The sequence below is a fragment of the Suncus etruscus genome, chromosome 9, assembly GCF_024139225.1.
Source record: "Suncus etruscus isolate mSunEtr1 chromosome 9, mSunEtr1.pri.cur, whole genome shotgun sequence".
In the NCBI taxonomy this organism is placed as follows: domain Eukaryota; kingdom Metazoa; phylum Chordata; class Mammalia; order Eulipotyphla; family Soricidae; genus Suncus; species Suncus etruscus.
This window is the reverse complement of record NC_064856.1, coordinates 69,256,217-69,282,968: the sequence shown is the minus strand read 5'-3', so window position 1 is coordinate 69,282,968 and position 26,752 is coordinate 69,256,217. Positions and strand designations below refer to the sequence as shown.

The 26,752-nt window shown below is 41.2% G+C and overlaps 1 non-coding gene and 1 pseudogene across 1 annotated transcript; both read right to left on the bottom strand.

Annotated features, from left to right (window-relative positions):
- Positions 1–1,414: 1,414 nt before the first annotated feature.
- LOC126019272 (small nucleolar RNA SNORA22) lies at positions 1,415–1,544 on the bottom strand. The gene has a single exon (XR_007499003.1). It is a non-coding gene; the product is annotated as a small nucleolar RNA SNORA22 (small nucleolar RNA).
- Positions 1,545–12,889: 11,345 nt separating this feature from the next.
- On the bottom strand, positions 12,890–25,576 carry LOC126018952 (heterogeneous nuclear ribonucleoprotein L-like; annotated as a pseudogene).
- Positions 25,577–26,752: the final 1,176 nt, after the last annotated feature.

Genomic DNA, 26,752 nt, shown 5'->3' with positions numbered 1-26,752 from the left:
AATTACTTTATAGAAGGGCTGCCAGGCAGAGTATTAAATTCAGCATTCCCGTTAGGCAGAGTCAGAAACCGGTCCGGCAGGAAAGGTGGGCTGAAGGACTGGAACGATGGGTGGGTGGCAGGAGGGGTGAAAGGCTTTTTTGAGGTGGATGAAGACAGGACTGCGAGAGGCTACGGAGGTTTTCTGTGAGATTTTAGCATTTAAAAAATTTTATAATTAATCGCCAATTTTTCAAAAACTTTTAAACTGAACCTAAATGATTTTTCTAAAACCTTAGTTATTATCTTAACACTAGATGTTTCTCTCTCTAGCCACATATTTATATTCGTTTGGCCTTAACTTACAAATAGCAGGAAAGCTGGGTGACTGCAAAGTCCAGAAATTCTCCAGGGAAAAGTTATCCCCGATGGCCATTGAGAAATCTGGGGTCTGCCATCCCCCACACCCTCCGCCATGTTCTTAGAAGGACAAAGCTAGCTTAATACATAATTTTTAACACATGATTATTAGCAGGATGTCACAGTCTGTCAGATGACCGGACTGAACCAGGTTGAAAAAAAATTAATTGAAATTTCAAAAATGGATTAGGCTTTAAAAATTGTATTTATCATGAAATGTAGAGATAACAAATAAACAGACAAAACATAATAACACTACACACAACATTGTGGCCACTTTCATTCATCACAACACACACATGAACAGACAAAAGGATTGACTTAAAACTTGCCTTAGAAAAATTGACAAGCGCTTTTAAATATTTAGCCAGCATGTTTGTAAGAAAAAAAATTTTTGTAGAAAAACTTAATTTTTAGAAGTACTTAATGTAGCTGGAGTAGAACTTTGCTGAAAATAATTTTTAAGATTTAGAATTAGCACAAAACTTTTTTTAAAACAATTCTAATTTAAAGTTTAAAACATTAAAATGTAAGCAGTTAAATATTTTGTTAAGTAAAATGGTTAATGAGCACTGTAGAAGGAGTCTCCACTTTGAAGTATGATATCATTTGCTGTAAACGAACAGGTTTTCTTTAATTTAGTTTCACAGTAGAACAGTAAGACAGCTGCAATAAAGTGTTAAAATTTTTTATGATTAAACACAATAGCATGAACTATGATTATTGAAGGTATGAAAAACTGAATTTAAAAAACAAACAACTGTTGCTACTTTGAAGACTTCAAGTGAATAATATTATATACCAAATTAACAAAATGTTTAAATTATTATAAAATATAGTTAAGGACATGTGATGCATTTCCACACATAGAGCTTAGGACTAAAATTATTTTTGATACTTGTAGTAAATCCTGCTTATAAAATTTACTTTTAATATTACTCATAAAATTAAATATATATATATATTATTTATTAATACTAGATTTCTTCACTTTGACACAAATATACAGATTTGTATAATGTGCTGATTTTCTGAATACACTTAAAATAATAGTTCTTTCAATGCAAGGGTAAAGAACAACCATTGCTGTAACACAAAATTAAAACCAAGGGTACTATAAAGCACACCTAGGTATTTACTGTGTAATAAAATTAACTATATTGTTTTAAAAGGCTAATGACATTATTTTCCACATAATTTTTTAAATACCTTAAAAATTAAAATAAATTTTCTAATAGAAATATAAAAAACTTAATTTTTAACACTTTTGTGTCCGTTTGGATTTTAAAACACCAGGAAGTTTTTCTTTTGCCAATATTTTGTTATTACAAGTCAAGTGACAGAATTATGACCTTGCTCTAAAATTTTTGAGAGGCATGAACAAAGGGGGTTTATTGCACTTATCTTTCTGTTGCTTTTTTATTTCTGGAATCTTTTAACCCTTACAGACCTGAATTTAGAAAGTTTCCTAATTTTCAACGTTTTAATAATTACTTTACAACACCCAATGCACAAAACTTAACATTTTTGAACACTTTTAAAACCTCATAATTTTAAGACCTAGAGGTAAGGGGTACCTTGTTGTCAGTGCTTTGAAAAACTGTATAAACTTAATAGCTGGATAATGAATATCAATTTTTTCTTTAAAGGAAGCACATGCCAAAGGCCAATTATTTGTATTTTGCATCAGCCAATTAATATGCTGTTTTATTTTAAGGTTGAATAGGATAATTAGGTTTATATTCAAAATATTTTATAGAGGGGTTCAGGGCTGGCCCAAGCAAAAAGTACTGAGTAAAGGGTGCATTAGGCTCAGAAGTTTTAACAGCAAAGTGTAGATATCGCAAGGTTTTATAGCTTAGCAGCTGATACTTTGTAATTATCCTGCTCACTGGGCCCTTAGAATTATTTGTAGGCACTGCAGCAGTTTCTGTTTTATGGCACTCAGCCTCACTTATATCAGTTTGTTCCTTTGAATTTTCAAGAGGGGGGGCCTGGCCATGGGATCCAGTGGGCAGAGGACAGACAACTTTAGATTTAGGAGGGCGGGGGAAAGCTTGAAAGGCAGAAACCTGTGAATTAAAAGAAGCAGCCTGTTTTTGAAGGCTTAAAATTTGTTTAAGATTTTCAATTTGGCCAAGTAGTTTCTTTTCTATAACTTTAAGAGGGGGAGCGATGAGAGGAGGGAATCTGCCATGGTTAGGGACTGGGCATTTAGAATTTTTTCCCTGCGGTGCGGTGACCAGTGGGAGGCATTTGAGAAGGGAGTGGTGGCGGAGGCTGCTGAGCAGGCGGGGGAAGACTTTCTCCATTAGGGAGAGGGACAGGAAAGGTAGTAGTGCTGGTTTTTCAGCCAAGAGCATTATCAAGTCTGTTAGAGAGGTGAGAGACCATGGATGTAATTGTGGTGAGTTGGGAACTCAAGTCAGAAGGGGGAGGGGGAAAGCAGCAACAGTTTGTTGCCTCGTGTTGGGGAGCTGCTGGAATGCTGGCTCTGGGGAGCGACTTCCAGGCACGGAGGGCAGCAAGAGCCATGTTGGCAAGCTGGGACCTGGATGCACAGAAAGGATTTGATATGGTCCAACACCCATTCTTGATCAAAACTCTCAGCAAGATGGGAATGGAAAGAACCTGTCTCAATCTAGTTGAAGCAATCTACCACAAGCCAATGGCAAATATTATCCTCAATGGAGAAAAACTAAAAGCCTTTCCTCTAAATTCAGGTACCAGACAAGCTGTCCGTTCTCACCACTCCTCTTTAATATAGTACTGGAAGTTCTTGCTATAGTGATCAGGCAAGAAAAAGATATCAAGGGAATCCAGATAGAAAAAGGAAGAAGTCATCTACCATTGTTTGCAGACGACATGATACTCAACATAGAAAACCTAAAGACTCTACCAAAAAAGCTTCTAGAAACAATAGACTCACTCATATAGCAAGGTGGCAGGCTACAAAATCAACCTAAAGAAATCAATGGCTTTTTTATACACCAATAATGATAAATAAGAGATGGAAGTCAGGAAGGCAATTCCATTCACAATAGTGCCACACAAACTCAAATATCTTGGAGTCAACTTGACCAAAGATGTGAAGGACCTATACAAAAAAAACTATAAAGCCCTGCTCCAAGAAATAAGAGAGGACACACGGACATGGAAACACATACCCTGCTCATGAATTGTGAGGATTAACATCATTAAAATGGCAATACTCCCCAAAGCATTATACAGATTTAATGCGATCCCCTTAAAAATACCCATGACATTCTTCAAAGAAGTGGATCAAAAACTTAAGAAGTTCATCTGGAACAATAAACACCCTCGAATAGCTAAGCACTCCTAGGGAAAAGGAAAATGGGAGGCATTACTTTCCCCAACTTCAAATTGTACTACAAAGCAATAGTTATCAAAACAGCATGGTATTGGAATAATGACAGACCCTCAGATCAGTGGAATAGCCTTGAGTTCTCAGAGAATGTTCCCCAGACATACAATCACCTAATTTTTGACAAAGGAGCAAGAAATCCTAAGAGGAGCAGGGAAAATCACTTCAACAAGTGGTGCTGGCAGAACTGGTTAGCCACTTGCAAAAAAGCGAATATAGACCCCCAGTTAACATCACATAGGAAGGTAAAATCCAAATGGATTAAAGACCTTGATATCAGACCAGATACCATAAGGTATATAGAACAACACATTGGTAAAAACACTCCATGACATTGAGACTAAAGGCATCTTCAAGGAGGAAACTGCACTTTCCAAACAAATGGAAGCAGAGATCAACAGATGGGAATACATTAAACTGAGAAGCTTCTGCACCTCAAAAGAAATAGTGCCCAGGATACAAGAGTCACCCACCGAGTGGGAGAAACTATTCACCCAAGACCCTTCAGATAAGGGGCTAATATCTAAAATATACAGGGCACTGACAGAACTTTACAAGAAAAAAAATCGAATCCCATCAAAAATGGGGAGAAGAAATGAACAGACACTTTGATAAAAAAAAAAAAGAAATACAAATGGCCGAAAGGCACATGAAAAAATGCTCCTCGTCACTAATCATCAGGGACATGCATATCAAAACAACGATGAGATACCACCTCACACTGCAGAGATTGGTGCACATCACAAAGAATGAGAACAATCAGTGCTGGCGGGGATGTTGAGAGAAAGTAACTCTTATTCACTGCTGGTGGACATGCCGCCTAGTAGAGCCTTTATGGAAAGCGATATGGAGGTTCCTTCAAAATCTGGAAACTGAGCTCCCATTTGACCCAGCTATTTCACTCCTAGAGATATAACCTAAGCACACAAGAATACAATACAAAAACCCCTTCCTCACACCAATATTTATTGCAGCACTATTCACAATAGCCAGGCTTTGGAAACAACCTAGATACCTTTCAGCAGAGGAATGTCTAAAGAAACTGTGGTACATATACACAATGGAATATCATGCTGCCTTCAGGAGAGATGAAGTCATGAAATTTTCTTATTCATGGATGTACATGGAATCTACCATGCTGAGTGAAATAAATCAGAAGAAGAGAGAGATGCAGAATAGTCTAGCTCATCTATGGGTATTAGAAAAATAAAAGTAATTTTTGTAACAATCTTCAGAGACAATGAAAGGAGGGATGGAACACCAGCTCACTCCATGAAGATCACCAGAAAGAGTGGTGAATACAGCTATAGAAATAACTACACAGAGACCTACCAGCATCATGTGAATAAATGAGGGAACTGGAAAGCCTGTCTGGAGTACAGGTGGGGGTGGGGTGGGATGGAGGGAGATTGGGGACATTGGTGGTGGGAATGTTACACTGGAGAAGAGGATTTTCTTTACATGACTGAAACCTAATCACAATCATTTATGTAATCAAGATATTCAAATAAAGAAGAAAAAAATAATATGCAGGGGCTAAAGAGAGAAAATGGAGGCAGGGTATTTGCCTTACATGCAGAAGGACAGTGGTTCAAACCCTGGTATCGTCCCTCGAGCTGCCAGGAGCGATTTCTGAGCATAGAGCCAGAAGTAACCCCTGAGTGCTGCGGGGTGTGACCACAAACACAAAGAAACAAACAAACAAAAAGTAATATGCATAAGTTGTATATTTGGTTGTACACAAGAATAAGTAAGGTCATAAAAATAAGGCTTCTGTGACTTGGATTTCAGGCAACTCTTCAAAATCCATACAGCCAGTGAGCCAGACATCTGATACAGCTTGAAATCTCTTGAAGAAAGGAACAAAACCTAGTCTCTAAATAGAAGATCTGTGTGAAAAGAGAATTATTTGTTTGGACATATTGACATAAACCCTTATGACTACAAGGTCACATTTGATGAAGTGGTTAGGAATTTTAAAAAAGTCTGACTATGTGGTGCATCTCTTAGAAAAACTGCTTTCTCACTGACTCTGACTCTTCTCAAACTCTCTCACTTCCTCTTAAATACCTGAATATGGTCAATAATTTATTATTTATTTATTCTTGATTTGATCTGATTTAAAACTCTATGTACACTATTCATATTTCTAGTATGACCCACCCTGAACCCCAAGATTGCAACAGTCAGTCAGCTCTCACCCAAGCACAGAAAGTTCTTGAAAGCTCAGTGGAAAATAACAAATCAATCCTCTTTTGAGTCAAGAACCAATTTAGTGTTTGTTTGTTTGTTTGGGGATTCCACTCAGCCATGCATAGGTTTCATTCAAGGTTCTGTACATAGGGATCATCACTCTTCACAATATGTGGGGGACCATATACAATGCATGGAACCCAACTTGGGTTGACTGACTGCATGAAAAGAACATGGCTAAACCTTTTACTATTCTGTAGCTCTAGACCAAAATCTTTTGTGCATATTATGTAAGTCACTGTGGCCAAGGATATGAAAGTGACAACTGTGCTAACCATCATGAAGCATTTTGGTATTTTCCAAAGTTCTTTTTTTTTTCTAGAGTCTCAACTTCGGTGTATAATTTATTAGCCTCTATTACAGGCTTCCTTCATTTTAAGTATGGACATATATCATAAGGATTTTTTGCACTAGAAGCAGCTTGTTAGTGCAATCCATTAGATTTTTTCCTTTTATTTTTTCAATCATAGCACACTCAGGTGATCCTATTTATACATCTACTTAGAAAACCAGAATAGATAGCATTTTGTGGATCTTATAGAATAGCATGTGCCATAAAATTAGATAAAAAAAAAACACTCATGAAATGTGTTCTGTTGTTCCTCTACAATGTCTTTTTTCTTTTTTAAAGCCAGCATTTATTTTCAAAATAAACATGGTGGCTACAGGTTCAGGACATACACACACTGATTCCTGCTGGTGTCTGCCGAGGTCAAAAGGGGCAGAAGCCATCTTGGGTCATGCTGTTTTTAGGTGCCTGAGACTGGATTTCATCAGCGTTCATGCTGATGATCCTGCCTGCTTCAGAGGTGGATCGGGATGTACACATACTGATTCCTGCTGGTTTCTGCTGGGAGTCAGAAGGGCACAGAAGCAATCTTGGGCCATGTGGTTTCCAGCTGCCTGAGACTGGATTTCATCAGCTTTCCTGCCGGTGATCCTGTCTGCTTCAGAGTGAGAGAGAGAATTGAGGAATGCTGCTGGAACTCAGATGCCAGCACCCCTATCTGCCTGTCTTCTGTACTGTGCTCCATTTTTGGCCTGATTTCATCCTGTGTGTGGCTCATCTGTGGACAGCTCTACTTCACTGGAGCCTTCCCTGGAGGTGAGTTTACAAACGCAGAAATGCCAAGGTGCTTAACTTTGCTGGAACTCAAATGCCAGCAACCACATTTCCTTGTCTCCTGTGCTGTGCTCTATTTTCGGCCTGATTTTATCCTGTGTGTGGCTCATCTGCCGACTGCTTGCCTTCCCTGTGCCTTCCCTGGAGGTGAGCTTACACGTTCAGAAAGGGGAAGCCTCTAAACTCTGCTGGAACTCAAAGGCCAGCACCCCTATCTGCCTGTCTTCTGTGCTGTGATCCATTTTCGGCCTGAAGGCAGTGGTGGGACATAGTGAAAACATTCAATGAAATAAATGCTTCGCCTAGAATACTGCATCCAGCAAAACTCACTTTCAGGTTTGAAGGAACAATATATGATTTTACAGACAAACGACAGCTCAGAGACTTTACAGGCTCAAAACCATTCTTAAAAGAAAAACTGAAGGCCTACTTTAAGACAAGACTGACCAAGAGTCACACCGAACTTTGAGATAAAGATGGCACTAAGTCCCAGAGAAATTCTTTCTCTCAATGTCAATGGACTAAGTGCACCAGTTAAGAGACACAGAGTGGCTAAATGGATCAAAAACTTAATCCAACCTTCTGCTGCCTACAAGAAACGCACCTGAATAGTCAGAACAAACATAGACTCAAAATAAAGGGCTGGAGGAAAAACATCCAAGTAAACAACGCCCATGAAAAACTGGAGTGGCCGTACTAATATCAGATGATGCAAACTTTATACTTAGAAAAGTTGTAAGGGATAAAGTTGAACATTTTTTATTAATCAAGGGATACGTACAGCAGGAAGAAATCACTCTCCTAAACATATATGCACTGAATGAGGGACCAGCAAAATATTTAATACAATTGTTGACAAATCTGAAAAATTATATCAATAACAACACAATAATTGTGGGAGACCTCAACATGGCATTTTCAACACTTGACAGGTCAACCAGACTTAAACCCAAGAAGAATATACTAGACCTGAAAAGAGAAATGGTAGAAAGAGGCCTAGTAGATATATACAGGACACTCCACCCCCAGAAGCCTGGATACACATTGTTCTCTAATGTACATGGGACATTCTCCAGGATAGACTACATGCTACCACATAAAACATCCCTCCATAATATCAAGAGGATAGAAATTTTGCAGTCTACTTTTGCTACCACAAGGCCCTGAAATAATATGTGAACTACAAAAGGACACAGAAGAAAAACTTTAATGCCTGGAAGTTAAACAGCCTAATACTGAAAAACCAGTGGGTCCGAGATGAAATCAAATAGGAAATCAAAATCTTCCTAGAAACAAATGACAATGGAGACTCAAACTATCAGAACCTATGGGACACAGCAAAAGCGGTACTGAGAGGAATATTTATAGCTTTGTGATCACTCATCAGGAAAGAAGGGGCATACCTAAATAGCTTAATGATGCAGCTCATAGAATTAGAAAGGAATCAACAAAAGGACCCAAAAATAGGGAGACAGAAGGAAATAACAGAGCGGAGAGCACAAATCAATGAAGTGATAACCCAAAAAACAATCCAAAAGATCATCGAAAGCAGAAGTTGGTTCTTTGAAAAAATGAACAAGATTGATAGACCTCTAGCAAAACTAACAAAGAAAGAGAGAGAGAGAAACTTGTTAACTCATATTAAGAATGAAAAAGGAGAGATCACTACTGATATGGTACAGAACCAAAGGGTAATCAGAAACTACTTTGAGAAACTCTATGCCACTAAAAATGAAAACCTGGAAGAAATGGATAAATTTGTGGATTCTTATAACGTCCACGGTTGAATGAAGAGGATGTAGCATATCTAAACACACCCATCACGATTAAGGAAATTAAGACAGTAATCAAATGTCTGCCCAAAAACAAAAGTCCGGGCCCAGATGGATTTACTAATGAATTCTTTCAAACCTCTCAAGAGGAACTTCTATCAATCCAGGCAAAACTCTTCATGAAATTAAAAAAAAAAGGAACACTTCCAAATAGCTTTCATGAAGGCAACATTACCTTGATACCTAAACCAGACAGAGATGCTACCAAGAAAGAAAATTACAGACCAATATTGCTGATGAATTCAGATGCAAAGATCCTCAACAAAATCCTGGCAAATAGGATTCAATGCCTTACTAAGAAGATCATCCACTATGATCAAGTAGGTTTCATCCCAAGAATGCAAGGCTGGTTTAACATCCATAAATCTATCAACATAATAGACAACATGAACTACAAGAAAAATAGAAATCACATGATCATATCAATAGACACAGAGAAAGCATTTGATAAGGCCCAATACCCATTCTTGATAAAACTCTCAGCAAGATGGGAATGGAAGGAACCTTTCTCAATATAGTTAAGGCCATCTACCACAAGCCAGAGGCAAATATTGTCCTCAATGGAGAAAAACTGAAAGCCTTTCCTCTAAATTCTGGCACAGGACAAGGCTGTCCTCTCTCACCACTCCTATTCAAGATAGCATGGGAAGTACTCGCTATAGCGATTATGAAAGAAAAAGAATATCAAGGGAATCCAGATAGGAAAGGAAGAAGTCAAGATCTCGCTGTTTACAGATGACATGATACTCTACCTAGAAAACCCTAAAGTCTCTACGAAAAATCTTCTAGAAACAATAGACTCATATAGCAAGGTGGTAGGCTACAAAATTAACACACAAAAATCATGGCCTTTCTTTACACCGACAGTAATAAGGAAGAAATGGACATTAAGAAAACAAAACAACCCCATTCACAAGAGTGCCACACAAACTCAAATATCTTGGAATCAACTTGACGAAAATGTGAGGGAACTATACAAAGAAAACTATAAAACTCTACTCCAAGAAATAAGACAGGACACATGGAAATGGAAGCACATACCTTCTCATGGATTAGCAGGATAAACATCATTAAAATGGCAATACTCCCCAAAGCATTGTACAGATTTAATTCCCTCTAATGATACCCAGGACATTCTTCAAAGAAGTGGATCAGGCAATTTTGAAATTCATTTGGAACAATAAACACACTAGAATAGCTCAAGCTGTCATTGGGAAAAAGAATATGGGAGGGAAGACTTTCCCCAACTTTAAACTGTACTACAAAGCAATAGTTATCAAAACAGCATGGTATTGGAATTAAGACAGGCCCTCAGGTCAGTGGAATAGGCTTGGGTACTCAGAGAATGTTCCCCAGACATACAATCACCTAATTTTTGATAAAGGAGCAAGAAATCCTAAATGGAGCAAAGAAATCCTCTTCGACAAGTGTTGTTGGCACAACTGGCTAGCCACTTGCAAAAAATTGAATTTAGACCCACAGCTAACATCATGTCCAAAGGTTAAATCCAAAATGGATGAAAGACCTCGATATCAGTCCCGAAACCATAAGATATATAGAACAACATGTATGTAAAACACTCCAGGACATTGAGACTGAAAGCATCTTCAAAGAGGAAACTGCACTCTCCTAGCAAGTGAAACCAGAGATTAACAGATGGGAATATGTTAAACTGAGAAGCTAATGCACCTCAATAGAAATAGCACCCAGAATACAAGAGTCACCCACCGAGTGGGAGAAACAATTCACCCAACACCCTTCAGATAAGGGGCTAATATCTAAAATATACAGGGCACTGACAGAACTTTACAAGAAAAAAAAACATCTAATCCCATCAAAAATGGGGAGAAGAAATGGACAGACACTTTGACAAAGAAGAAATACAAACGGCCAAAAGACACATGAAAAAATGCTCCACGTCACTAATCATCAGAGAGATGCAAATCAAAACAACTATGAAGTAACACCTCACACCTCAGAGATTGGCACACACCACAAAGAATGAGAACAAGCAGTGTTGGCGGGAATGTGGAGAGAAAGGAGCTCTTATCCACTGCTGGTGGAAATGCCGTCTAGTTCAACCTTTATGGAAAGAAATATGGAGAATCCTTCAAAAACTGGAAATCGAGCTCCCATACGACCCAGCTATACTACTTCTAGGGATATACCCTAGGAACACAAAAATACAAAACAAAAATCCCTTCCTTACACCTATATTCATTGCAGCACTATTTACCATAGCAAGACTCTGGAAACAGCCAAGATACCCTTCAACAGATGAATGGCTAAAGAAACAGTGGTACATATACACAATGGAATATTATGCAACTGACAGGAGAGATGAAGTCATGAAATTTTCCTGTACATGGAATCTATTATGCTGAGTGAAATAAGTCAGAGAGTGAGAAAGATGCAGAATGGTCTCACTCTTCTATGGGTTTTAAGAAAAATGAAAGACATTCTTGCAGTAATAACTTTCAGACACAAAAAAGAAAAGAGCTGGAAGTTACAGCTCACCTCATGAAGCTCACCACAAACAGGGATGAATTTAGTTAGAGAAATAACTACGTTTTAAACTATCCTAAAAATGAGAATGTACGAGGGAAATAAAGTCCTGTCTAGAGTACAGGCGGGGGTTTTGGGGGATGGAGGGAGTTTTGGGACATTGGTGATGGGAACGTTGCACTGGTGATGGGTGGTGTTCTTTACATGACTGAAACCCAAACACTATCATGTATGTAATAACGTGTTTTAAATAAATATTAAAAAATAATTGATCATTTACTTAGTAGCAATAACTTCCATATATCTTTACATTCTACACATTCTAGATATATGCATGCATATTATGTAATAGAGGACATGAGAAATAGCTGTGTTTCCATCTTTTATTTGGGGGGGCACATCTGGTGTCGCTCATGGGTTACTCCTGACTATGCGCTCAGAAATCCCTCCTGGCTTGGGGAATCATATGGGATGCTGGGAATCCAACCAAGGTCCTTCCTGGGTGAGCTGCTTGCAAGACAAGAGGCCTACCACTGTGTTACTACTCCGGTCCTCCATCTCCTTTTCTTACATTTCATTATGATGTACTGAGTTCCTGCTTGTTGAAGACTATCATTTAGTTACAATTTGAAATGATTTGAGGACAATTTCATTTGCTTCTCAAAACCCAGGACTTCTAGGATTACCTTTTATTGTTTACTGTACAGTTATAATATAGTAAATGATGTGTTTTATTTACATTTTATTCTTTGAAATGGTTGAATACTTCTCATAATAGAATAGTGCATTTGTTTTTGCTGAGACTTGTCTTAAAACCGAGGCACTATTTTATTCAGATGATTTTAATTTGAATATAACAGTGTTTTCAGTTCTTTATATACAGGGTTTTATGAGACTAAAGGGAAAGACTAAGAATGTATATGCGTGGAAATAATTATACTTTGTGCTTGATTGCATGTTTTGAAAAAACGTTAAAATAAAATGAAGATACCTGGTAACTGTAAAATTGTGTATATATAGCTAATGAAATGTATATGAAATATACAGATCATTTTATATTTTCTTGCTTGGGTGTTTTCCATTGCTAAAAACATAAAGTATACAATTGTATTATAAAACATTACACCAAAGTTTTGCACATATCTCCCTATTAAAATATTCTAAAATATATACTTGGCTGCCTTATATTAAAGTTGTTCTGCAATAACTGTTTGGTTCTATTTATTCAGCTTATTATGGTTTTTTTGGGGGGGGATCCCAGACAAGTGTTTATTTTCAAACTGTTTTATTGAAATGTGCCAAGAGTACACGGGCAGCACAAATGTATGAACAAGGGGGGGAAAATCACATATACAATAATTTCCAAAAGTGAAGGTTGATCTGGGACTTCTCAGTTCCCCTTCCCCTTCCCCTCTTGACTTTTAGCATTTCCATTAGGTTAAAAGCCTCTAACCTAGCATTTAAAAAAAATGAATACAGGAACTTTTGCAGAAAGGGAAAAAAATAACCAGCATAAAGGAAAAGCAAAGTTTTCCTGCTCGAATGGGAACTACTTCCTAGGTACCCAGTTAGGAGGCGTGCTGAGCAGTGGAGAAACACAACTTCACAGTGTACGGGTATGGGCCATTTGGGTTTTTCATCAGGTAATAGTTCAGGAAGCCCAAAGTCTCCAGGGCATCGCTCTTGGATTCCCACTCCAGCAGCCCTGAGGAGCTGCCTTCACTTTTGCCAGAGAAGACTTTTACAGACGATGGCTGCTTTACTCCCAGCTCATCACAGACCTCAAAGAAGTTCTCCTCAGTCACTTTCGGGGGGCATTGAAGAAGTGCAGCAAGTTGCTCGGGTGCTGGATATGATTCTTGGCCGCTTTCTCTGAGTGGAAAAGCAATTGTTTCTCGACTCACTAAAGTCTTTGTAATGCAGGAACCGTCTTCCAGCCCATACAACTGGCCCTGCATGATGGCAGGCCGCTTGGAGACACACACGTTCAGCTTCTGCCCGAACATGAAGTTGTTGTTGAGGTGAGTGATGGCACGGTCACAGTTCATCTTAGACTGGTCCAAGCCATAGACCATGAGCACGGGACTGTCTGTGTGAGGGCCATACTCGGGTGGTGGGGGAGGGGTGGGGTTCCCATACTGGGGGCCGTAGTGACCCCCCACGGGTGGGACCATTCTAAGGTAGCCCTCATCATGGTAATGGCTGTGGTACCCACCGTGGGGCCCTCCATATTCCGCAGGATGACCTCCCAGGAGAGGGGGCTGTCTCTGGCGTTTGTTGGGGTTGCTGCTAGGGTCACCTTGTTCACTGAGATTGGGGTTAGTGTAGTCCCAAGTATCCTGATCATTCTTGAACACATTCAAGCGTGAAGGTTTTGCATATTCAATCTTCAGAGTGCAGCAGCCAGAGTAGATGTCAGCCCCGTTGAGGGAGGCCTTGGCCCATTGGCCACTCTGCACGAGTCAAATTCCACCATGGCCTGGACTCCATTCTTGTGGAAAATGACGAGTCTCTGGACAGGGCCACAAGTGTTACAGATAGTGTACAGAACATCCGTAGTGATGGAGCAGATGGGGTTCAAGATGGTGAAGAGAAGCACACTGTTGACACTCCTGGAATCATCCAAGTCTCCAGGGCGGGAGGTCTCCTGGCTGGTCGAATAATTCACAAAAGCAGGGTGATCAGCGATGTAGATTTGGTTGTCGGCTGTGTAGTTCACAACGTTGCAAGCCCCCAACAATCTTCAAACTCCACCAACGCTTGTCTTATTTTAGGCATCACCACCACATAGCTGATGGGTCCAAATTCCTGCAAGGCCTCTACAACATCAGCTTCTACCACACCATCAACCAGGCCCCTGATGTGGACGACTGGGAAGCGGGGGTTTTGTGCGGGTCATCATAGTTCTCTCTGCCTCTGCCGCCAGCTGCCCATGATCCTCTGCTACTGCCTCCGCCTCTGTGCTGGTCGCAGGCGTTGTCAGTCTTGAACCGCTTAGGGGCTTGGCCTGCCTCGCTGCAGGTACCACAGCCTCTACCACCCGCCGACACCATCTTCACCATTGCTCTGGACGCCTCCGCTGCTCGTCCTGCTGCTGCCTCTGCTCCAGCCGACTACGCCGTTTCTCCAGCTTAGTATGGTTTTACAGTGGCTGAAGAAATAAGGATGAAAAGCATAGAATTCATGAGTTAGGCACACTTTTGTGTATGTTATTACTATAGTAGTACTCTAACAATTATGATTTATATCATATATATATATAAAAACAAATCCAAGGAAAGTTAAGATGGATCACTTTCCCCAACTTTAAACTGTATTACAACACTATGTTCATTAACACAGCATGGTACTGGAATAAAGACACACCCTCAGAGCTGTGAAATAGACTTGAGTGTTCAGAGAAAGCTTCCCAGACATACAATCAATTAATATTTGATAAAGGGGCAAGACATGCAGAATGGAGCAAGGAAAGCCTCCTCAACAAGTGGTGTTGACACAACTGGTCAGACACTTGCAAAAAAAGTGAACTCAGATCTCCTTCTAGCACCATACACAAAGGTCAAATCCTAATTGATTAAGTACCTTGACAACAGGCCTGAATCATAAGGTATATAGAAAAACATGTAGGTAAGACACTCCATGACATTTATACTAAGGGCATCTTCACGGAGGAAACAGCACTCTCCAAACAAGTGGAAGTAGAGAAAAACATATGGGACTATATTAAGCTGAGAAACTTCTGTACATCAAAGAAAATAGCCCCTAGTATACAAAAGCCAGCCACAGAATGGGAGAAACTGTTCACCCTATACTCATCAGACAAGGCTCTACTATAAAAATATACAAGATATTGACTCAAATTACCAAGAAATAAACATCTAACCCATCAAAAAATGGGGAGAAGAAATGAACAATTTCTCAAAAAAGAAATTCAAATGGCCACAAGGCACATGAAAGTAAAATGATCCACATCGCTAATCACTAGGAAAATACCAATTAAAACAAAAATTGGGTAGCCTCTCATGCATCAGAGACTGGCACACATCACAAAGAACAAGAAGATTCAATGCGGGGGGTGGGGGAAGTTGTGAGAGAGAGGAACTCGTATTCACTGTTGGTGGGAATGCCATCTAGTCCAGACTTTATGGAAAACAATATGAAGATTCCTAAAAAAAAAAAAAAAAAAAAAAACCCTGACAATTGAGCTCCCATATGATCCAGCTCTTCAATTCCTAGGAATATAGCCTAGGAACACAAAAATGCAATTCAAAAATGTGTTCCTCATGCCTATATTCATTGCAGCACTATAATAAATAGAGTCAGACTCTGGAAACAAACAAGATGCCCTTCAACAGATGAGCAGCTAAAGAAACTGTGGTACATATACACAATGGAATCTTATGCAGCCTTCAGGAGGGATGAAGTCATGAAATTTTCCTATACATGGATGTACATGGAATCTATTATGCTGAGTGAAATAAGTCAGAGGGAGAGAGATAGACACAGAATAGTCTCACTCATCTATGCGTTTTCAGAAAATTAAGAACATTATTATAATAATCCGTAGAGACAATAGAGATGAGGGCCAAAAGACCCGTTCACAATCTGAAGTGAACCACATAGAGTGGTGAGTGTAGTTAGGGAAATAACTACACTAACAACTATCATGACCATCTTAATGAGTCAGTGAAGTAGAATGCCTTTCTTGAATACAGGCAGGGGTTGGGTAGGAGGGGGTGGGGGCATTGGTGGTGGGAATGTTGCCCTTTTCCCTAATGAAGAGGGTGTTCTGCTTATGACTGAAACCCAACTACAATCATGCTTGTAAGCATGGTGCTTAAATAAATATTTTATATAAAATGTAATATTCATAGAACTGCTTCATTAAAAATATAGAAAATCAAAGTGTCTAAAAGAAAAAGGTGAGAGAGAGGGAGAAAGAGAGACAGAGAGAAAGACAGAAATCATATGGAGTGCCTGGAATCCAGTGTAGTCACGTGCTAAAGGTATCTTAAACCTTTTAATTATTAACCTGACCCAACATCATAGAAAGTTTACGAAAAGGAAAGTTTATGCCTGTTCCATGAAGTATTCCTTTTAGCTGTGGAAAATCAAGAAACAAAGGAAGAAGCATTTTATTACTTCTGCTTCTAGATATTGATTGCTGTAACTCAGGTGTCTCAAATTCGGGCCCACGGGCCGTTTGTGGCCCTCCGTACAACATTTTGTGTACTGTGGTTAGCCTTCAAATATCGCAGTATTCTCGGTTATTCGCTTACCAAATAATCGCAATAAAAATAGCATTAGTTAGAAAAACATGGCATTAAACATTTGCATACCCCGAGCAGTTCCCTTAGGGGTATGCAAATGTTTGATGAGATTTTTTGCAATGTTTTTTCTTACTACTGCTATTCTTACTGCAAATCTTCGGTAAGCCAAATCCCTTTTGAGGCTTTCCCTTATCCCGACTTTGCCTCCTGCAGCCCACAGGTAAATTGAGTTTGAGACCCCTGCTGTAACTCATCAAAGAGTTCTGAAAGAAAGTCATTTCCTAAAGTGCAGCTAGGTGACAAAGATGTTTGTATGATTCTGTAAACCCCGACTGGCCAGCAGGGGGCGCGGTCCATAAGGTTTGAGAAGAGGCAGGTTTCAGAGTACTGGAAGCCTGAGATATTTGGGAAGGGTTATCAGCAGGTGGCTGTGAAGAGTTACTCTACCAGAACAGGGAACAGTCCAGTGAATCAAGTCTTTGGGACAGTCCTGTCCTGGAGTCCTCGATGTCGTGAATTTTTCACTGATTCCTACTGACCCTTACTGATTGCTTCACCTCTCTAGCCCAGTTTCAAAGGGGTGTCGACGCCCACACTGGTGGCAGAAAGTTTCACTGGTGAAGTGTCGTGTACTTTTTATAAATGAAACCCAACTATGCATTGTTTATAACCATAGTGCTTAAATGAAGATAGTATTTTAAAAATAAGGAAAGAAAAGAATATTCTGAGGGTAGGAACTATGGTTCTCTTTTTAGGAAACTTTTAGTCGTTCTATTGGGGGCACACAAGTGGTACTTAGGGGCTATACCTGGTTCTGTGCCCAAGAACCACTCCTGAAAGCATCTTGTTCATGGCTGTGCTTGGTTCTTTCCCTCTGCCTTCACCATGAGATCGCATCAATCTCTGTCTCCCAACAGCGAAGGTAGTTAGGTGACGTTGCAGTACCATATACGTCCCGCAGAGGGCGGCACTCCGTTTCTATTTCAATTTTTTTTTATTTTTTTCTTCATTTTAGCACCATGATTACATACATGATTGTAGCTGGGTTTTGTTTAATAATAAAAGTTAACAGCTCTTTAATATAATAAAAAGAAAATTATGTTTATCCTAAAAGCTCCATGCACAATCTAACCCCCAAAGCTTTATTTAGCAAAGTTTATCTCCGTCATTGATGAGGAGCCTAGAAATTGGAATAATTTAACCTGTGGATGTGATTATTGATTATTGATATTGATTATAAGCACTATGACCTATTCCATTAGGGTAAGGCCAAAAAGTACAACCTTTCAATAGGTTAAATAGGTTGATGGTATGAGTGCAATTGGGGACATTGTTGTTAAGAAAGTGTGTACTTGGGGGATAGCTGATCTATATTCCTAGATAGACACTCAATCATAAAACCCATTTTCACAAAATAATTGTCCCACAGAAAACAATTTGTAACCATAATAATTTGCTTAAAAGAAGACAATACATTTTTAAATAAATTTAAAAAGTTATTCCAAGTAATACCCTGGTAATGCCAGTAAAAGACCTGTAGCAGTCACTCTCACTGAAAGTCCCCCGTTCTCTGGAATATTTCTGGGTGTCTCTCTCTTGTGTCAAGTTCTAGTTACATCTTGCAAGATACAATCAGTGCCCCCCCCCCAGTACTTGAATCATCAAGACCTAACTCCATTTATATGAAGCTTCTTACTTGTAACGTTGTGTGCCTCTGCTGGTGCCTCAGACACCTGTGGACACTAATTTACAGAGGGAAGAGAAACGTGTACTGAGTAACTCTCAAACAGGGTCAAGGCTCAGTTTTTCTAGTACTCTATTTTTATCTAGTACTATAAATGTGAAATCTATTTATCCCAAACATGCTCCACACAGAATTTAATCCCGAAATTTATATAGAGCAAACTTTATCCCCACCATTGATAAAGAGCCTAGATATTGGAATAACATTACATGGAATGTGCAGCCCCATTTTAATTTGAAGTGCTAGGACCCATCTCAATCGTGTCAGGCCTAATGCTAAAACATTTGAAAAGATCTCCAAAGTCTGTCTATGAGTGGGGGTCACTGGTTAGGTGGTGGTTTCTCTCTCTATTTCTTTTTTTTTTTTTAGTGTGGTTTGATTCTTACAGTAATTTTCATTTATTCCATTTCCCCAATAGATATATAGTCTAAATTTGTATATTTTATAAATCAAATAGAATGTAAGAAGACTGAACATTAGAAAACACGAGTATCTTGAATTTATTATCTTAATCTCTTCTATTCTTGAATACTGCTCTTGGCCTATGACCTTATTGACTTCAAAAGCCATCTGTATTTACAGATTTAACTCTGTTTTATATACAGATGGGCATTAGCTGCACAGATGGGTAAATGGTCAGTAGTTAGGAATAATGGGTAGGAAATTTTGTCATTTAATAACTTCCTTGAGATGGAAGCAAAAATAATGATAGATCAATCAACTAATTATTTTTAATCTTCCAATAATATGGCATCTCAGGCATGACTTTGTATCTGGGTCTCTTTATTCCCTCCTGTTCTTTCTTTACTTGTGGCTCCCATAAAAAAACTATTTCTTTTCTCTTTTCTTTTTCTTTTCTCTTCTCTTTTTCTATTCTTTATTTTCCTGTTAATTTGGGTCATACCCAGCAAAACTCAGGCCTTATTTCTGGCTCTATGCTTAGAGATTACTCCAGAAGTCATTCTGATTCCATTATTCCATCAAGGTCAAATGTATCTCTCTGGCTACATCATCTCTCTTGGCTCATTGTACAGTTGTTAACTTAAATCATATCCATAAATGTTTTTTTTTTTTTTTTTTGGTTTTTGGGCCACACCCGGTGACGCTCCGGGGTTACTCCTGGCTATGCGCTCAGAAGTCGCTCCTGGCTTGGGGGACCATATGGGACGCCGGGGGATCGAACCGCGGTCCGTCCTAGGCTAGCGCAGGCAAGGCAGGCACCTTACCTCCAGGGCCACCGCCCGGCCCCATCCATAAATGTTTTCATCCAGTTACTTTTATAGGGCTTTATTTATCAGGATTACTGTAAGTGTATTAATTTTCTAATTTAGCCACTTCAATAATGGCAAACCTTCCAACACATGATCATACATTTTATTGCAAAGGTCTTCTATTTCTTTCAGTAGCATTATATAGTTTACTGTCTGTAGGTATTTCAGTTTTCCCACAGTTTATTGCCTTTGTTGTGTTGTTTTTTTTTGTCAGTATTGTGATGTCTTGAGAACACATACTTACATACTTCTTATCATTCTTACCAGAGTCCACACATATGGTTGTGGTTCTCATCCTCCTAGATCTCATGTTCAGAGTATACTATATAGAAATGTCTGATGCATAATCATGTGGAAATAATGAGTTGACAGAAAGAGAAATCAAGTAACTCATCATGCTTATGATAGCATCAAGAAGCTGGAGAGTTGGCTGAACACGCTGAGCATATGCTTTGCATGTAGGAGGCCTACTTTTTTTTATAATTTTTTTATTTTTAATTATGAGAACAAAGGTACAAAGAAAGAGGACAAGGTAAAGTTACAGTGGAAGGACAATCACCCATAACATAATTCTCAAAAGTCCCCTTGCTGATATCTTAACTTTGAAAGAACATTAAGATAAATAAGACAGAATCCATGTACAATTACTTTGTCCCTCAAGTCCCCAGATTGTAACACATTATAATATTTCTTAACAGTACACAAAGCAATCTAAAGCCATAAAACTTACGTAACTCCTTAAACATTACAGGCATAGTATTTTCTTACATTTCCATATACATGCATATTAACTTACGTTAACCTCAAATTTAAAGTGAGTTCTTTTTAAAGATTAGAGTCAAAGGAGCACAGTAAAAATGGTGTTAGAGTGGCAATTGTTGTTTGCATAGGCCCACCAAAATATGAGGGACATGGAAAGAAATAACCTTGGCCTAAGTACAAAGAGACCCGACCCCTGAAGTTTCCTGGCATAATACCAAGTCTAGGCTTCAGGCAAGCTAGATCGTCCAATCCAATACATTGTCTGAAGTGCCAACACGCTTTTATTTTTCACACAGTCTCTGTTGTTGGTATCATGTTTCTGTATTAAAGATCCTGGAATCTGCATATCTTACATTGAAGTCAGGATGTGGAACATCCTCTCCTTTCACCTCACAATCAAAGGGCAATGCAGGGAGCCCTGTCCTGTAAGCAGGTCGTTGTCGTTGTTAAGTCTTCTCAGTGTTAAGGGAAGTCTCTTTTGAGCAGGTCAAAGTCTGAGCAGTGTAGGTCTTCCGTGGTAGAGGATTGCTTCCAGGTGATCTTATAGACCAGCCTGGATGTTTCGTGGATGGCTTCCCTGGTTCAGGGGAGAATGGATTATGCCCTTTCTTCTGAGGTCTGTGCCAGGTCGTTATGTCAATGTTCAGGGTGTAAGGTCCCTCTGCACTACAAGATTTATGTGTTCCAATCTCTATTAAATAGGATCTTATTTGTATGTATAGTATTTTCCCATTTTAATGTGCCTATGCAAATAAGAAACAATGCCACGTGGTGTTATTGGCGCATATGGGGGCCATAAGAACAATTCCAATGATTCCCATGATCTGGTTCAATCATAAGCATTAAACTGGGGGACTCTTCCACCAAAATTCCTTGTTAAACAGCTCAAAAAGAGAAGATAAAAAGTGGTTAGAATCATCACTGTATAAGACAAAATTTAGTAAGAATTATAGCTGTCCAAAAAAAAACCACAAAATATTCTAAAGAAATACGTGTCCATTTTATGTATCTTGAAACAATTTGGGGTTGTCACACACAATGCACATCTTTGGACTGTGATTAGGATTGTACACTACTGAAGTTAAAAAGAGTAATGTAGGTTAGTGATGTTTGAGAGGGGGTTAGAGAATTAAGAAGTAAAAAAGAGCTTTGTATGGGTGTGGGAAAGGGCAAAATATGCAAAACAAAACATAAGAATAGGGAATATTCTGAATACATGAAGTACATGCAGTACGTGCGGGGGCGTGAGCCCCCACACGGTTCTGTAGTTTTTGGATGCCTAGGGAGGAATTTCTCCCCCCCTCCCCCCAGGGCCCGATTAACCAGGCGTGGCCTTGAAGACCCACCAGGTTTGGGGGGACCTTGGTCCCCTGGACTAGGTGGTCAGCCCAGGGGGCCTGTGGCCAGCTGTCCTGCCCAGAGCCCCCAACATACCAGGCAAACACCCAGAAATCCTGGCATGCGGAGTGCTCTGAGCCCAGCTGTGCCTCTGTAGCTTTTGGATGCCTAGAGAAGAATTTCTCCCCCCCTCCCCCCAGGGCCCGATTAACCAGGCGTGGCCTTAAAGACCCACCAGGTTTGGGGGGACCTTGGACCCCCGGACTAGGTGGTCAGCCCAGGGGGCCTGTGGCCAGCTGTCCTGCCCAGAGCCCCCAACATACCAGGCAAAGACACCCAGAAATCCTGGCATGCGGAGTGCTCTGAGCCCAGCTGTGCCTCTGTAGCTTTTGGATGCCTAGAGAGGAATTTCTCCCCCCCTCCCCCCAGGGCCCAATTAACCAGGCGTGGCCTTAAAGACCCACCAGGTTTGGGGGGACCTTGGACCCCCGGACTAGGTGGTCAGCCCAGGGGGCCTGTGGCTAGCTGTCCTGCCCAGAGCCCCCAACATACCAGGCAAAGACACCCAGAAATCCTGGCATGCGGAGTGCTCTGAGCCCAGCCAAGCCTCTGTAGTTTTTGGATGCCTAGGGAGGAATTTCTCCCCCCCTCCCCCCAGGGCCCGATTAACCAGGCGTGGCCTTGAATACCCACCAGGTTTGGGGGGACCTTGGTCCCCTGGACTAGGTGGTCAGCCCAGGGGGCCTGTGGCCAGCTGTCCTGCCCAGAGCCCCCAACATACCAGGCAAACACCCAGAAATCCTGGCATGCGGAGTGCTCTGAGCCCAGCTGTGCCTCTGTAGCTTTTGGATGCCTAGAGAGGAATTTCTCCCCCCCTCCCCCCAGGGCCCAATTAACCAGGCGTGGCCTTAAAGACCCACCAGGTTTGGGGGGACCTTGGACCCCCGGACTAGGTGGTCAGCCCAGGGGGCCTGTGGCCAGCTGTCCTGCCCAGAGCCCCCAACATACCAGGCAAAGACACCCAGAAATCCTGGCATGCGGAGTGCTCTGAGCCCAGCCGAGCCTCTGTAGTTTTTGGATGCCTAGGGAGGAATTTCTCCCCCCCTCCCCCCAGGGCCCGATTAACCAGGCGTGGCCTTGAAGACCCACCAGGTTTGGGGGGACCTTGGTCCCCTGGACTAGGTGGTCAGCCCAAGGGGCCTGTGGCCAGCTGTCCTGCCCAGAGCCCCCAACATACCAGGCAAACACCCAGAAATCCTGGCATGCGGAGTGCTCTGAGCCCAGCTGTGCCTCTGTAGCTTTTGGATGCCTAGAGAGGAATTTCTCCCCCCCTCCCCCCAGGGCCCAATTAACCAGGTGTGGCCTTAAAGACCCACCAGGTTTGGGGGGACCTTGGACCCCCGGACTAGGTGGTCAGCCCAGGGGGCCTGTGGCTAGCTGTCCTGCCCAGAGCCCCCAACATACCAGGCAAAGACACCCAGAAATCCTGGCATGCGGAGTGCTCTGAGCCCAGCCGAGCCTCTGTAGTTTTTGGATGCCTAGGGAGGAATTTCTCCCCCCCTCCCCCCAGGGCCCGATTAACCAGGCGTGGCCTTGAAGACCCACCAGGTTTGGGGGGACCTTGGTCCCCTGGACTAGGTGGTCAGCCCAGGGGGCCTGTGGCCAGCTGTCCTGCCCAGAGCCCCCAACATACCAGGCAAACACCCAGAAATCCTGGCATGTGGAGTGCTCTGAGCCCAGCTGTCTCCTCTCTCTATTTCTAATCTGTTTTGTTCATAACGTCGACCAATACTGTGTTTAGTCCTATTTTATATTAAGCCTCTTTACCACACCCCATTCACCACCTTACAAAATCCCTTCTATCCTCTTCCCCACAACCCTGATCCCGTAGCTCTCCTAATATATATTGTAAAAAGTGAATAGATATATAGGATCGAACCTGTCGCCAGGCCTTAGGGCCTTAAGGGGTCCAGGTTGGCTTTATCTGCTGACATTGACCAAAGACGGATGCATAGCCAGAAGTTTGTGGGTGATTCTCCGGGTGGGGTGGGGCAGAGAGTACATGCATCTTGGACTCAAGTTCTCTACCATTCGAGTCCATTACCCATCAACGGACCTCCAACTTGAGCCCCTGCCGGAGTCCAGAGATCCGAGAAGGCCAACATCCATTATTGTCTATGCTGTTGTGGAAACTGCCCATCCAGAGCCCTCCAGCTAACCCCCCTGTCTGAGGCCATAGGGCCGAGAAAGCCCTAGGTTGAAGGCAAAAATCCCCCCTGCCAGAACTGACTTCGACGATCTCCTACATAGATTAATTTTATAATTTAATTTGAAATGAATCTCATACAGTTTCTATACCACTTTATTACACACAATCGTTTACCTCAATACCTATTTTCTCCGAAGCAGGCGTCCAGGAGGAGGAGGCTGCCCTGCCTCGGGGGCCTTGCCTGCAGGGTTATCTTTTTGCACACAGGCATCAGACTGGGCATCTCAGGTTCCTTTTTGGGCCGGGGGGGACAGGATGGGGTGCTCAGGGAAGATGGGAGGGTACCTGGGATAAGAATGGAGACAGGGTAGGGTGGCAACAGGATAGGGGAGAGGGATCAAAAGGAGTTGTTTGGGGAGGGCCAATTAGGGAAGTGGTGGTGAGGAAGTGGTTGGCAATTTGGGGGAAGTGGGTAATAAAATTAAGGGTACGGGATATATCAGGAGGGGTAGGGGCAAGGGTAATCGTGGGGATTTGAGGGAAGTGTAATCTGAAAGGTAGCGGCATCTCTAGCAAAATGAGCCTGAGGTTCGGCTGAAGTGCGTTTACTTCCCAGGACATCATACATCATATTGTGACGATGATGCCCTTTCTGACGTCCCCTTGCACTCACAGGACAAGCCTGTCTAGCCAGTTATTTTAGGAGTTTCTGATCAGAATGGTCATGCAAAAGAAATAAGGTGGAATTTGGGGAGCGGTAATGGCACCAAGCTTTCTTTTCCTATTGGGTCTGGGAAATAGATTATCTTAAATAGATTCCTGTTTGAGAGATGTTTCTAGTTAGATACATTAAGCATGGACCTCTCTGCTCATCTCTAGAAGATAATTACAAGAAAATTAATGATATAATGTGGAGTGGATGAATCATTGATATTCCATGTAATTTTCAACCTTTTATGGTGGTCTGTCCATTCACCTGCCCATTGGGGGCATGCAACTGATACCATGTCTTAGTATGTGTTAAGAGAACCCAATTTTGGTTGCCTCACTGTTATGTTTTAAAGCATTTTCCCGTTCAACTGGTCTTTTATCAAGAAGGTGCAAGTGTGTGAATTTTAGCACACCCTGCAGTTCACAGTGTTGCAAGCCCCCAACAATCTTCAAACTCCACCAATGCTTGTCTTATTTTAGGCATAACCACCACATAGCTGATGGGTCCAAATTCCTGCAAGGCCTCTACAACATCAGCTTCTACCACACCATCAACCAGGCCCCAGTGGACGACTGGGAAAGCGGGGGTTTTGTGCGGGTCATCATAGTTCTCCCCGCCTCCACCGCCCCTGGCTCCTCAGCCGCTGCCTCCGACTCTGTGCTGTTCGCCAGCTTTGTCAGTCTTGAGCCGCATAGGGGCTCAGCTGCCCTCACTGCGGCCGCCACCGCCTCCACCGCCTGCCGCCACCATCTTCACCATCGCTCCGGACCGCCTCCACTGCTCGTCCTGCTGCTGCCTCTGCTCCAGCCGACTACGCCGTTTCTCCAGCTTAGTATGGTTTTACAGTGGCTGAAGAAATAAGGATGAAAAGCATAAAATTCATGAGTTAGGCACAATTTTGTGTATGTTATTAGTATAATAGTACTCTAACAATTATGATTTATATCATATATATAATAACAAATCCAAGGAAAGTTAAGATGGATCACTTTCCCCAACTTTAAACTGTATTACAACACTATGTTCATTAACACAGCATGGTACTGGAATAACGACACACCCTCAGAGCTGTGAAATAGACTTGAGTGTTCAGAGAAAGCTTCCCAGACATACAATCAATTAATATTTGATAAAGGGGCAAGACATGCAGAATGGAGCAAGGAAAGCCTCTTCAACAAGTGGTGTTGACACAACTGGTCAGACACTTGCAAAAAAAGTGAACTCAGATCTCCTTCTAGCACCATACACAAAGGTCAAATCCTAATTGATTAAGTACCTTGACAACAGGCCTGAATCATAAGGTATATAGAAAAACATGTAGGTAAGACACTCCATGACATTTATACTAAGGGCATCTTCACGGAGGAAACAGCACTCTCCAAACAAGTGGAAGTAGAGAAAAACATATGGGACTATATTAAGCTGAGAAACTTCTGTACATCAAAGAAAATAGCCCCTAGTATACAAAAGCCAGCCACAGAATGGGAGAAACTGTTCACCCTATACTCATCAGACAAGGCTCTACTATAAAAATATACAAGATATTGACTCAAATTACCAAGAAATAAACATCTAACCCATCAAAAAATGGGGAGAAGAAATGAACAATTTCTCAAAAAAGAAATACAAATGGCCACAAGGCACATGAAAGTAAAATGCTCCACATGGCTAATCACTAGGAAAATACCAATTAAAATAAAAATTGGGTACCCGCTCAAGCATCATAGACTGGCACACATCACAAAGAACAAGAAGATTCAATGGGGGGGTGGGGGAAGGTGTGAGAGAGAGGAACTCGTATTCACTACTGGTGGGAATGCCCTCTAGTCCAGACTTTATGGAAAACAATATGAAGATTCCTAAAATAAAACAAAAAAAACAACTCTGAAAATTGAGCTCCCATATGATCCAGCTATTCCACTCCTAGGAATATACCCTAGGAACACAAAA